Source organism: Trichosurus vulpecula, chromosome 1 (genome assembly GCF_011100635.1).
Source record: "Trichosurus vulpecula isolate mTriVul1 chromosome 1, mTriVul1.pri, whole genome shotgun sequence".
Lineage (NCBI taxonomy): Eukaryota > Metazoa > Chordata > Mammalia > Diprotodontia > Phalangeridae > Trichosurus > Trichosurus vulpecula.
Genome location: NC_050573.1, coordinates 515288511 through 515302311, shown reverse-complemented (window position 1 = coordinate 515302311; position 13801 = coordinate 515288511). Strand labels below are relative to the sequence as shown.

Below are 13801 nucleotides of genomic sequence, written 5' to 3'. Positions count from 1 at the left end.
TACACTTGTTGAGACAGAGAACCTTGGGGAGAATATGGAACCACAACATAGTATTTTTGAGTGATTTAAAAGAGAAATGAGAATCATGAGAGCAAAATTTCTGACCTGCATAGGAAGATCAAAGAGTGGAATAGAAAAACTAGAATCTGCAATGGCAAGCCTCATCAAAGAAACAAAATAGAGAACAAAAGATTGGGAATGCAAATGCACAGGGATGAAGGATAACCGAGAAGAAGAAAAACAAAATAGTAACATTAAAAGATATTTGAAAAACACTCAGCACAGTGTCTAGCACATAAATGGCACTTGTAAATGCTTATTTCCTTCCCTCTACACATTTGAGATGACTGCCTTGAGTCTCAAGTTCAATGATGACTTGAATGACTTCTACTCCAGGAATATGTGCAAGAATCTTATGCTCCTAAGATTTCAGAAACAGGGGACAAGCCAATGTCTCCATCTGCCTGCCCCACTCCCCAACATCCTGTGCTTACCAGCAATGGATGATGGATGTTTGAAAGTTTTACTGATGCCTTTTGTTTGCATATCTATCAGTCTAGATACACCTAGACATTTTAAAATGAAGCAATAACTCCTAAATACCTGCAGAAGATTTCAAATCCTTCTTGCAAAAGTAATTTTACAGATAGAGACAAAAAAGTTTAGGGGATATAATGTTGCCCTTGAAGTCAGGAAGATCTGGGTTGAAATCTCAACACTGACACTATCTCTGTGATCCTCAGCAAGGCACCAAGCACCTGGTTCTCAGGCAACATCAGACATCTCCTAAGGCATAAATGAGCTGCTCCAGTCTGTTGTTGGAGGGAGTTCATACATCAGGAGTTCATCCACCTGACAGAATTATAGATTTGTTGTGCATTTATATGACCAACACATTAATCCCCAATATACCAGAGATAATAGTATCTGTTAGCCCCTTTTGATTCTGTGACTCAAATGAAGTAAAATGAACAATGGCATATGACAATCAGTCAAATAAACCTTTATCAGGTGCTTAATCAATAATAGGCCTTGTGCTAAGCACCGGAGATACAAAGAAAAAGAAAGGTTCTTAGGTTTTGAAAACATTCGGAGGAATAATACCCATAGGACTGAAGTCCATTCCAGTCATTCAGTATCATGTTATATGTCCCCAGGCCCCTGGAGAAGTACAGATCTTAGAGCTTTGTGCTATCTGCCCTGGGTGAATGCTTCATCAAGAAAAGAATATAATAACTAGTCGTCTGACCCTTTAAAAAGATTTATGTCCCAGTGCAAAAACTTCTCAGACTTACGTGGATTATTATTGCTTTGAAAATGAGCTTCCTTACTAATAATTTGAAGGTAATTATACATTTAATCTAATAATTATTATTTATTATAATTAATAATTATTTAATATAATACATAATGATTCAATTTAACAACACTAATCTGAGGAACTAAGAAGCCCCAACAAACAGAACTTAGAAAAATAATTTGTCTGGGGATGAAAATTTTCGGTTTTGGGATCCCCACCTCCCACCCCTGCATAGATACACGCAGACCCGACCATGTCACATTCTTATGGCAAATGTTTTGAATGATGTATAAAATAGATGATTTACTGGCCAGGCAAGATAACCTTGTTATGAGTTCCAACTAGAATGTTGCCTCCCAAAAAGTATAACAAAGAGGCCTGGCCAGAGAATAAGATAATTGACAAAAGCCAGAAACAAGCTAAATATTTAAAAATAAAGACATCATTGTATAAATAAGACATTAAATGATTATGGAGAAAATATCTGTTTTACATTTGTTTTATTAAGCCTGTAGGCAATACTTTGGGTCATATGATACCAAATTTTGACAGTTATAATGATGATAAATTCTAATACCTAGAACTTAGTTTCCATATACATTTTCTTCTAGCTTTAGAGAAATAGATCAGCAGGAACCTTTCTTATTATAGTCCATTTCAACTTACATATGTGTCACAGTGCATAGAGTATTGGTCCTGGAGTCAGGAAGACCTGAGTTCAACTGTGGTTTCAGATATTAAAGCTATATGATTCTGGGCAAATCACACCTCGCCTGCATCTGCCTCAGTTTCTTCAGCTGTTAAAAAGTAGATAATAATAGAACCTACCTCACAGGATTGTTGTGACTTTGGAGGTCATTGAGGAGGCAACAAACATATGGCCCACCTAACATTCCTGATTGTGTCCTGAACCAGATTAAAATGTGGCTGAGAAGTATTTAACAAAATAAAATTTCAAAGTAATACATTAAATAACATTACATTTTAAAACTGTCAATATGCAGCCAGCTGGGGTCCTTATATATAAATTACTGTCCCTGTTTTTATTTGAGTTTGATCCCACTAATCTAGACCTCTGGTTATACAGATAAATTACTCCCAGAGTTTTGCCAAAGTTGCAGAAGTAGTAAGCGATTTAAGTAGGATTTGAATGCAGCTCCTCTGACTCTATACAAATCATTCTTTCCACCAGATCACGCTGTCTCTCCTGGTTTTGTCCGCATTATTTATTAATACTAGTTTAATAATAGTGATAACTCACAATAATCAAATGAGATTTCTACAAATCACTAAAAAAATACAAATACAAATAAGACTAAGGTTTCACTGTACAGTCATCAAATTGGCAAAGATGACAAGATAGGAGTAGCCAATGTTGGAGGAGTTGTGAAAACATATGAATATACAGTTGGTGTAGTTGTGGATTGATACAACCATTCTGGAAAGCAACTTGCAATTTTGCTAAGAAAATGACTAAACTGTCCATACCCTTTGACACAGAGATCCCACTACTAGGCATAAATATGAAGGATGTTGTTGGTAACAAATCCCTATATCCATCAAAATATTTATAGCAGCAGTTTTTATAGTAGCAAAGAATTGGAAACAAAGTAGATGCCCAGTGATTGGAGAACTGCTTAACAAGTTGGGTTTAATGGACTACTGTTTCTGTGCTGTGTAAGAAATTATTAAAAGATGAAGGGAAAGTCATAGGAGCTGATATAAAATGAAGTAAGCAGGACCAGGAAAGCAAAATTCATAAGAACAATATCCATGCGAACAGCAATAATAAAAACAGCCCTATGTAATGACAATTATGACATAATTATAATTACATATAATGTGTAATAAATTACAACATAATTATAATTAGAAAGCTTGCCCCAAAGAAGAAAAATGGTATCAGAATATACCTCCATTATTTGCAGAGGTGGGGGACTATGGAAGGGGAATAAATCACATTAGACTTGATCGATGGGCTTATTTGTTTTGCTAAATTGCCTTGTTTCTTCTTTCTTTTTTCTTTCTTAAAAACTCTTTGGGCAGGGGAGGTAGGAGGATATATACAGACATGAAAGTAATTTTTTAAAGTATCAATAAATGATATCAACAAAAACAGGATATAATAAAACTAATAGCTAACATTTGCATAACATTACTGTTACAAAGCCCTTTTGGTATAAATTGTACCATTTGATTTTATAAAACACAATTCAATAAACACTTATTATGCAAGTAAGGCTTCATGGTTAACGGCAAAGATACAACAACAAAACATAGCATTGTTCTGGCCCTGATGCCTTATAGCAAACCAGTAATATTTCTTTCTTTTTTCCTTCCTCCCTCCCTCCATTCCTCCCTTTCTCCCTTTCTCCCGTCCTCCCTTCTTTCTTTCCTCCATCTCCCTCTCCTTTTCCCAATCCACCCCCCCATCTACCTGCTCTTCACCGCTCCTCTCCCTCTCCCTCTTCCCACCCCTCCTCTCCCTCTCCCTCTCTCTCTTCCCACCCCTCCTCTCCCTCTCCCTCTTCCCACCCCTCCTCTCCCTCTCCCTCTCTCTCTTCCCACCCCTCCTCTCCCTCTCCCTCTCTCTCTTCCCACCCCTCCTCTCTCTTTCCTTATTCAGTTCAGGAGAAGGCTAAAGCTACAAGAAAGGCAGGTGGATAAGAATGTGAGTAAACAAGGTTGCACAAGCGAAGTGCTCAATTCTCCATGACTTTATAACAAAAATTGAGACTATTTGGTCATATGAAATTTCAAAACCATCACCTCCTGGATTTCGATTGTCATTGCAATTAATGAATTGCATTTGGGTTAGACAGTGGGCAAATAGAAAAGGTTGTTTTTAATCTTTCCATGGGGACAAAACTAGAGTTGAGAGTTGTCAGATGATTTATTCTGGGATGCAAACCATATGAAACCAATGGAAGGGGTCAAAAACACCTGAATTTATTTATAGTCAACAAAATTAAGTACATGCTCAAAAAACAGAGCATATTTGTATATCAAAGGGCTTTTAAAAATCATCCAGTCCAACTCATTCATTTTAGAGAAGAAACTGGGGGCCTGAAGAGATGAAGGAACTTGTTTCGGAAAGTAGAACACAAGAAGGATGCCAGGAAATGGAGATGAAAGCTGCTAAGATAAGAGAAAAAAGCTGGGTAGGGCTGGCAAGGTGTTTAGAATGTGGCAAGATATGGATGAAGTAAGAAGAGTTGGAGGGGAAGGGGGTGGTGCGGGGGTTGGTCACGAGACCCACTAGGGAAAAGACACACCTGAAGAAGCAGGTTCCAGCAGGTGTGGAGAGTAGGTAGAATTTACAGTCATTTGCACACAGCATAGAATGTTTGTCTTTCTGTAACAGTCAAGTAATTATTTTCTATTTTCAAAGCATAGTCTTGTCTCCCCCCTAGAAAGAATTTAAAAGGATTTGACACCTTTAAACCTTTACCTTATCAGAGAAAATGAAGTTTGTTTTTTTTTTTTTAAATGGAAGTAGGGCTTCAAAAATTAAAAAGAGTAGAATCTTTACTTGGATCAGGAAGTAAAGGAAGAATGTGCCACATATATGAAGGGAATTAGAAGGGGTTCACTTTACATGAGAGGGGAAAGGGGGGAAGAAGGGGAGAGACAGAGACTGAGTCAGAGAGAGGGAGAAAGATGGGGAGGGAGGGAAAGAGAAAGAGAGACATAGAGAGACAAAGAGAAAAAGAAAGAGGAAGGAAGGGAAGGGAAAGAATATGATAAACTACATTGCTATGAAGATAGGAAAAACAATGTTTAAACAGAAACTGATATGGAATTTTTAGATAGGGAATAACTATAATTTGGATGAGTTTAATATAAAATGATCCTTCCCTGGAACACTTCTCTTGTGAATTGTGAAATTCATAACATTTATGGCAATGGAGTATAAGCTCTAGCAGATCCTACCAAGCTGGAAAGATTGAGTATGTGCCTGGCAAACAGGTTTTATGTCTGTTGTTTTAGGCCTAACCTAGGTAAGTGTGAAGTGTAGAGAGATAATCCCATCACCAAAGAGGTTTGGTCATCAAACAATTTTTGTTAAACCACAGCAATTCTAGAAGACTACTCAGGTAGCATCACTGAAGAAAGCAACCACATCAATGAAAGGACGAATGCTAGAAGCAGCCCAGTGAGATAATAGAAAATGTATTGGCATGGCTAATGCAAAAATGTGTTTTGCGTGACTATGCATATTTGTAATAGGTTTTGTTTTTTCTTGCTTTCTCATGGGGTACAGAAGGGGAAAGAATAGAATTTGAAACTGGAAAAAAAATATTAAAGAATATATTGGCTTTGGAATCAGAAAACCTAAATTCAAAATGCAAATCTGTGAAACCTTAAACAGGTAACCTGACACTGATGTTCTGTTTTCTCATCTGTAAAAAAAAGATAGTATTGGACTAATGATCTCTAATAACCCTTCTAGCTTTAAATTCATGAGCCTATGCTAAGTATTGAAACAAGATAAAGGAGATAGAAAAGTGTATTAAAGAGGGAGGAGGAAACTGAAAAGATGGCTAATATGTACGTAGTAGTAAGGTCTAGGAGATAAAGTAAGATACTGCAAGTTGATAATGTAAGGTAGGAAATAATGTAAGGTAGTTCTTCACAGATTCACATATTTGCCCCATATAAGAGGTTCTTAGTCTAGGGTCTGCGATTTTTTTTTAACATTTTGATGACTATTTCAATATAGTAGATTCCCTTTGTAAACTTATGTATTTTATTTTATGCACCTAAAAATATCACTCTGAGAAAGAATCTATAGATTTCATTAGATTGCACGGGGTTCCAGGACACATACACAAAGGTTAAGAACCCTTACATCATATAATATATCACCTTGTTATTATCACTGTTGTATGGCACTCTAATCCTTTGTCTTCAAAGAAAAATTTCAGAAAGGGTCCTCTTGCTATATTAATTGTAAAATAAATAGACATGTAAAAAAGGGGAAGGCCTCCATTTTTATTTCTGTCCCTTCTTTAATTCAGAAGTTGTATATACATTGATGACATCACAAATTCACCCTCTGGTTTACTAGTCATATTGATAAAATGATAAAATAGTGAACCCTAAGAGGCATTTTAGATAAACATTTGTTACAGATTAATGCATGAAAGTACTAATTAAAATTTAAAGTAGTAAGTACATCATGTAATTTAACTGCTCTTATTGTGAGTTTAGAGTTCACAACAGCAGTTTTTTCTAAGCTAAAACGTTTTCTAACCTAAAATGAGTCTGAAGTTGAGAGGCACCTGAAATAGGAAAAAAAAAAAACCCACCTGGGAGCAAGGTATTTGATATTGACTCTTTTCACTTGTGTAACGTCTCTAGTCTTGGCTAGAGATGATATTTCATTTTTAAATGAAGTTTTATATGTAATGGATGTACTCAAAAAGGTTATATAATGAAGATTCTGATTTATAAAATTCTATGGATTATAAAAAGTAACAAAGTTCACTATGTTTTTAACAACAACAGAACAAAATGCCACATCATGCTAGAGTGGACCGGCAGTTTACCTCAAAGTCAGAATGGCCTAGGTTCAAGTCCTGCCCTCTGCCATATTGTAATAGTAATTAAGGTGGGACTTTTTGCTGTTGACCTTTAATGATTCTGGCCTTTGTTTGAATGGGGCAGATAAAGTGGGATGTTTTTGTACTTCTCAGCACTGAGACAATTGGGAGTTATTGATTGATTTGTATCTGATGTGATATTGGAGGTGGGGATCTTTTCCACACCCAGCCTGGGTGAGGTCTGGGCCCTCAGGGCCCTGAACAGGATATATAAGAGCAGAGGTTAGCCTTCTCTCTCATAGCTCTGAGCCACAGCAGGAGTGGCTCAGTTTTTTCCCCTGAACTAAGTAAATGATATTTGTATGCTGGATTAAAGTAAGATTGTCAACCTTTCAACATTGCTTTCCTTAAATAGAGCAGATCAAGAGGACCTGGGCTTGCAGCATTCTGTGAGCTGGTTGTTGTTGGTTTTACACCCTCACGGCAGCTGCTAGTTGGATTGTTAAAACACGTGTATACTAGCTATGTGACCCTAGCTAAGTGACAACTTCAGAGCTCCAAGGCAGCATTCTTAAAGCTATAGAACTAAGCAATAGAACATTTTCTGACATATGTATTAGTAGAGGATTTTTCTCATTGGATCTCCCTACACCAATGAAATAATGGGCCAGTACAAGGAAGGGAAGGGAAAAGGAAAGAAAAGGGGGAGAGAAGGGAAGAAAAGAAAGAATGGAAGGAAGGGAAGGGAAGAAAGGAGCAATAATTATACATGGGGTGGCTAGCTGGCTCACTGAACAGAGTGCTGGACCTGGAGTCAGGAAGATTCGTCTTCCTGAATTGAAAAATCTGGCCTCAGACACTTATTAGCTGTGTGACTCTTGGCAAGTCACTTAACCCTGTTTGCCTCAGCTTCCTCATCTGTAAAATGAGCTGGAGGAGGAAATGGCAAGGCACTCCAATACCTTTGCCAAGAAAACCCCAAATGGAGTCACAGAGTCAAATATGACTGAACAAGAAAATAACTATATAAACAAAGCAAAGTACCAATGTTAGTAAGTAAACATAAAATACAAACATAGGAAATGGGATGGTTGATATTTGAGTTTCACATTCTTTCCCTATTATTTTCTCAGGTTTTTTTTTTTAATTTTATGTAATGCATCAGTATAATTACATAAGAGGAGTACTCATGCTGGATTCTTTCTGGCCCCAAATGCCAGCTTTTCTGAGGAGGACCTCCATGGTTCTCTATCACAAACAAATCTACTGGCAACTGTGTCAGATGTTTTTTGGGAAAATGTTCAAGGAACATTCCATTTATGTTTTTATACAGTTAGGGAGTATGTGTGGCAGTAATTTTATTTAGTTCAGTATGATCAGGGGAGATCACAGGATTCAGAGACAGAAAGGAAACATAAAGACCATTTTAGTCCAACCTCCTTATCTTATAAAGGATGAAATTAATGCCCAGAGAGAGGAACTAACCTGTTCAAGATGACCCAGGGAGAAAGTAGCAAAGCTGAGGAATTCAAAACCAGAATTCAAAACCTTTAACTTTAAATCCAATGTTTTCCCCTATGTACTTCAAGCTGCCTGGAGAGTACAATATATTCTTGCATTTGCATTTGACCTCCTATCTGCCACCATCCCTAGGATCTGGGTTCCTGGGCTTATTGTGGGCTTGAAAGAAAAACAAAAGCAAAACTCATAGACTTTTTGAACTACTAAAAGCATCACTTATTCTTTGCTCTACCCCAGGCTAAAATGTATTCTCCAGGGCTCCACCTTTTCCTCAAAAGTCTGCAATCCCTTTCACTACTATGTTGTATGAATTACTTGGTAGAATGTAATATTAAATTCACTGATTTCCACAAAAAACATCCCAACCTTTTATATTTTAAAATGTTTAACATGCAATGTGTTCTTTTTTCTGTAAGCATTTTTTGTACTGTTTGGTATTGAAATCACAAGTTTTTTGAACATTCTTTAATTCTTTATCAAGATACTATAAATCATATTAGATATTGAGTGCCTTTGATGATCAGCCTATTTCGCCAAGTAGAGCTTTGGTTCTAACTCATAAGTTTTCAATAGGGTCTAAATAAGATGAGTTCTCAGGCCTTTGAAGCAAGAACCTAGGCTTTTGAAGTATCTGAATCTCTTAGATAAATTTCTAAAAATTCCATGACATATTCATGGGGCAGAGTTATGTTGTAGTATTCTGTTTAGGAATTTCTATAATCTTCAGAGGAGATAAAATTTCCAGCCCCATTAGAAATTTAAAAAATTCTAGATAATGGGGGGGGGGGGTAAACATTTTACAATCTTAAAATCTTTGCACTCTTTTTAAAAAAAATCTGTTTTATATTTTATAAATTCATTTGGACTTTTGATACTAGCTTAGCTCAACCTTTGAATGCAAAAGTGAATTTCCTTAGTAAAACTGCCTGTGGTCAATCTTTAGGTTGCCTGTCTTTGTATGATCTTGCCCCCTAGGATATAATTGAAGTTAGTACAAATCTACTTCCTCATTTTTTAGATGCAGAAACCAAGACTCAGAAAGTTAAAAGAGTCTGACCAAGTTATTAGATCGCAGGTATTGCAATTGAGATTCAGGATTCAAATCCAGATATTTTGTTTTCAAATACAGTTTAATCCAATAGAACAAACAGCTATTAATGCCAATTAATGCAGCTACATATTAATCCCTGGTTTTAGCTTTATTTTTTTTAAATATCTGCAAATAGTAAACTGTCTTCTTGTGCACTTGTGCTGCCAAAATGGTTTATTAGCTAAGGATCTAAGTTTAAATCTAAGCTTTCATACCCTAGGGTATGACAAATATGTGATGCCATTTTCTTTCTTTCTCTACCTTTCTCTTTCTTCCTAGGTTTCTTCTCTCTTCTCTCTCTCCCCCTCCCTCCCCCTCCCTCTCTCCCTCTCTCTCCCTCTCTCCCTCTCTGTCTGTCTCCTTACCTTCTCTCTCTCTCTCTCTCTCTCTCTCTCTCTCTCTCTCTCTCTCTCTCTCTCTCTCTCTCCCTCTCTCTTTCTTTCTTTCTCTCTCCCCTCCCCCCTTTTCTTCTCCATGCTGTTATTTTGTGGTTTCTAAGTGTCTATTATATGAAAAGGACAGACCTAAATACAAGAGAAGAGAAAAGTGAAACACAATCTCTGTATCTCTGTCCTCAAAGCATCCTTTTCACCTCAAGGAGCTTACTTTGCTTAGATCTCAAGTGATTACTCTGAACTGTGCCCCACATATACTGAGCATATATTAGGCATTTAGTAAACATTTTTTAAAATTGAATTAAGCTGCTAACACAGCAGGTAAGGAAAGCTGGGAAAGTTGAATAATGAATATTTTGCCAGAATATTTTGCCAAAGCACACCCAATTTATATTAGCTTATTCACTGAGTGCAATGGACAAGACAAAATAATTTTATTATGTCAATAAAAATGATTAAGGTTCTGGTTTATTTTTATTGGTACTTTTCCAACTACATGTCAAGACAACTTTTAGCTTTTATTTTTACAAGATTTTGAGTTTCAAATTTTTCTCCCTCCCCTCTTCTGAAAATGGTAGGCAATTTTATATAGGTTATACATGTGCTATCATGTTGAACATATTTCCATATTAGTCACAGGTGTGAAAGAAGAAACAGATCAAAAGAAAAAAACATGAAAAATAATAAAGTGAAAAAATATGCTTTGATCTGCATTGAGTCCATCAGTTCCACATCATAGTGTACATAGTATTTTCCTTCTTGAGTCCTTTGGAAGTGTCTTGGATCATTATGTGGCTAAGAGTGAGTAGCTGTCATTCATAGTTGATAGTCTTACAATGTTGCTTTTACTGTGTACAGTGTTTTCCTGGTTCTGCTCATTTCACTGTGCATCAAGTCTTTCAGGTTTTTCTGAAATCTGCCTGTTCATCATTTCTTATTGCACAATAGTATTCCATTACATTCATATACCACAGCTTGTTCAGCCATTCCCCAATCGATGGGCATCCCCTCAATTTCCAATTCTTAGCCACTACAAAAAGAGCTACTATAAATATTTTTTGCACATGTAGGTCCTTTCCCCCTTTTTATGATCTCTTTGGGATACAGACCTAAAAGTGGTATTATTGGATCAAAGGGTATGCACAGTTTGGTTGCCATTTAGGCATAATCCCAAATTGCCCTGCAGAATGGTTGGGTCAGTTCACAAGTCCACCAACAATGCATTAATGTCCCAGTTTTCCTACATCTTCTCCACCATTTATCATTTTCCTTTTTTTGTCATATTAGCCAATCTGATAGGTGTGAGGTATGGTACCTCAGAGTTGTTCTAATTTGCATTTCTCTAATCAAAAGAGCTTTAGAGCTCTTCTCCATATGCCTATAGATAGCTTTGATTTCCTCATCTGAAAACTGCCTATTTCTATCCTTTGACCATTTATCAACTGAGGAAGGCTTGTATTCTTAGAAATTTGATCCAGTTCTCTATACATTTGACAAATGAGGTCTTTATCAGAGACACTTGCTATAAAGATTGTTTCCCAGATTTCTGCTTTCCTTCTAATCTTTGTTGCATTGGTTTTGTGTGTGCAAAAGCTTTTAAATTTAATCAAAATTATCTTTTTTACACTTCACAATGCTCTCTTTCTCTTGTTTGGTCAGGAATTCTTTCCTTCCCCATAGATCTGACAAGTAGGCTATTCATTCCTCTTCTAATTCACTTATGGTGGTCACCATTTATGTCTAGATCATGCCCCCATTTTGACCTTATCTTGGTATACAGTGTGGGGATGTTGGTCTATACCTAGTTTGTGCCCTATTGTTTTCCAGTTTTCCCAGCAGTTTTGGTCAAATAGTGATTTCTTATCCTGAAGGCTGGAGTCTTTGTGTTTATCAAATACTAGGTTACTAAGGTCATTGACTACTGTGTCTTACATACATAATCTATTCCACTGATCCACTGCTCTGTTTCTTAGCTAGTACCAGATAGTTTTGATGATTACTGCTTTATAATGTAGTTTGAGATCCAGTATTGCTAGGCCACTTTCCTTTGTATGTTTTTTGTCAATTCCATTGATATTCTTGACCTTTTGTTCTTCCAGATGAATTTTGTTGTTTATTTTTTCTAGCTCTATCGAATAATTTTTGGTAGTTTAATTGGTACGGCATTGTATAAGCAAATTAGTTTAGGCAGAATTGTAATTTTTATTATATTGGCTTGGCCTACCCATGAGAAATTTATATTTTTCTAATTGGTTAGATCTGACTTTATTGTGTGAAAGATGTTTTGTAATTGTGTACATATAGTTCCTGGGCTTGTTTTGGCAGGTAGACACCTATATTTTATATTGTTTGTAGTTATTTTAAATGGAATTTCTCCTTCTGTCTCTCACTGCTGGGCTTTGTTGGTCATATAAGAAACTGCTAAGTATGATTAAGTGTTAATCTACATGATCTATATTCACTGGTCCCTTTTTCAGTTAGGATTACTTTCTTCATTTCATCATACAGGGTGAGCATGAAAACTCCACCCATGCCTCTAAGAACATCGGACCAGGCAACCTTGAAGAAATCGTTGCCACCCTCATCTTCAACAATCTTCCTCCAGCAGTCAATTGTCCCAATGTACACAATATCAGCTCCTTTGTGCCCAGACCGCATCAACATTTACCACCTTACTGTATCAAAAGGATAGGAGACCACACCTGCCACAGCAGTCACTGTTTGCGCAAGCATTCAACTTATAATTTAACTGTTCTTCTGATCTGGGAGCATACCTTTACTGTATCATAGATTCCAAAGTAAGCTGCTCTATAGATAATGATACCCTGCACTGAGACATTGAAAGCTTGACACAAGTCTCAAATTCCATCAGACTTGGTGATTTTCACAGGGCAGTCTCCCAGGCCTTTGAATTCTTTCTCAGTGCCAGATTTCCCAACATCAGCTGCCAAGAAGTTTCTCTCAGAATCCAAAGAGTAGACAAAGCAGAGAGAAGTGGCTCCAGCTGTACCATCAGAGGCAAGATTGCCAGCAAAATACCTCCAAAACTGTGTGTGCCTGTGCACTCCTCCCCAAAACACCCACTTATACTTATCCTTAAAAGTAAATTTGAGGGCTTAGGTGTGGAAATATCTGATGACATTTGCTAAGTGACCCCACCAGAAAAAAAGCACCCCTTGTTCCTTTGGAATTCGGATTATACAATCCATTATGCCTTTGTACTTCTTATCTGCAACAAATTGTTTGCTTGCATGCTGCACCTGCAATAGTAGCTTAACTCTTTTGGTGGAGGCCACCACAGTCTTGGAGATAGCAGCTGAGATGCCACTGGCCAGGACGTCCTCGATGAAGGAGATGGCCTGTTCCATCATGGTTACGGAAAGGGAAGGTGTTGGAATTGGAGAAAAAAAGGCAATGAGAGAGGGCTAGAAGCTAGGGAACTCCTTGCTACTTATATAGCCCCTTGCTACAACTCAGACCAAAAAGCTTACTGATGGTTTTAGATAGATACTGCTTATCATTTTAAGGAAAGCTCCCTTTATTCCTATATTCTCTAGTGTTTTAGTAGGAATGAGTGCTATGTTTTGTCAAAAGCTTTTTCAGCATCTATTAAGATAATCATATGATATCTGTTGGTTTTGTTATTGTGATGGTCAATTATGTTGATAGTTTTCCTAATGTTGAACCAATGCTATATTTCGGGTCTAAATCCCACCTAGTCATAGTATATAATCCTTGTGATATATTGCTGTAATCACCTTGCTAGTATTTTGTTCAGAATCTTCACCTTAATATTCATTAGGGAAATTGGTCTATGATTTTCTTTCTCTGTTTTAGCTCTTCCTGGTTTAAGTATCAGCACCATAAAAGGAGTTTGGTAATACTCCACCTAATTTTCCAAATAGTTTACAGAGTATTGGAATTAATTGTTCTTTGAATGTTTAGTAGA

General features: G+C 36.8%; 1 pseudogene; it reads right to left on the bottom strand.

Annotated features, from left to right (window-relative positions):
- Positions 1-12273: 12273 nt before the first annotated feature.
- On the bottom strand, positions 12274-13223 carry LOC118840971 (annotated as a pseudogene).
- Positions 13224-13801: the final 578 nt, after the last annotated feature.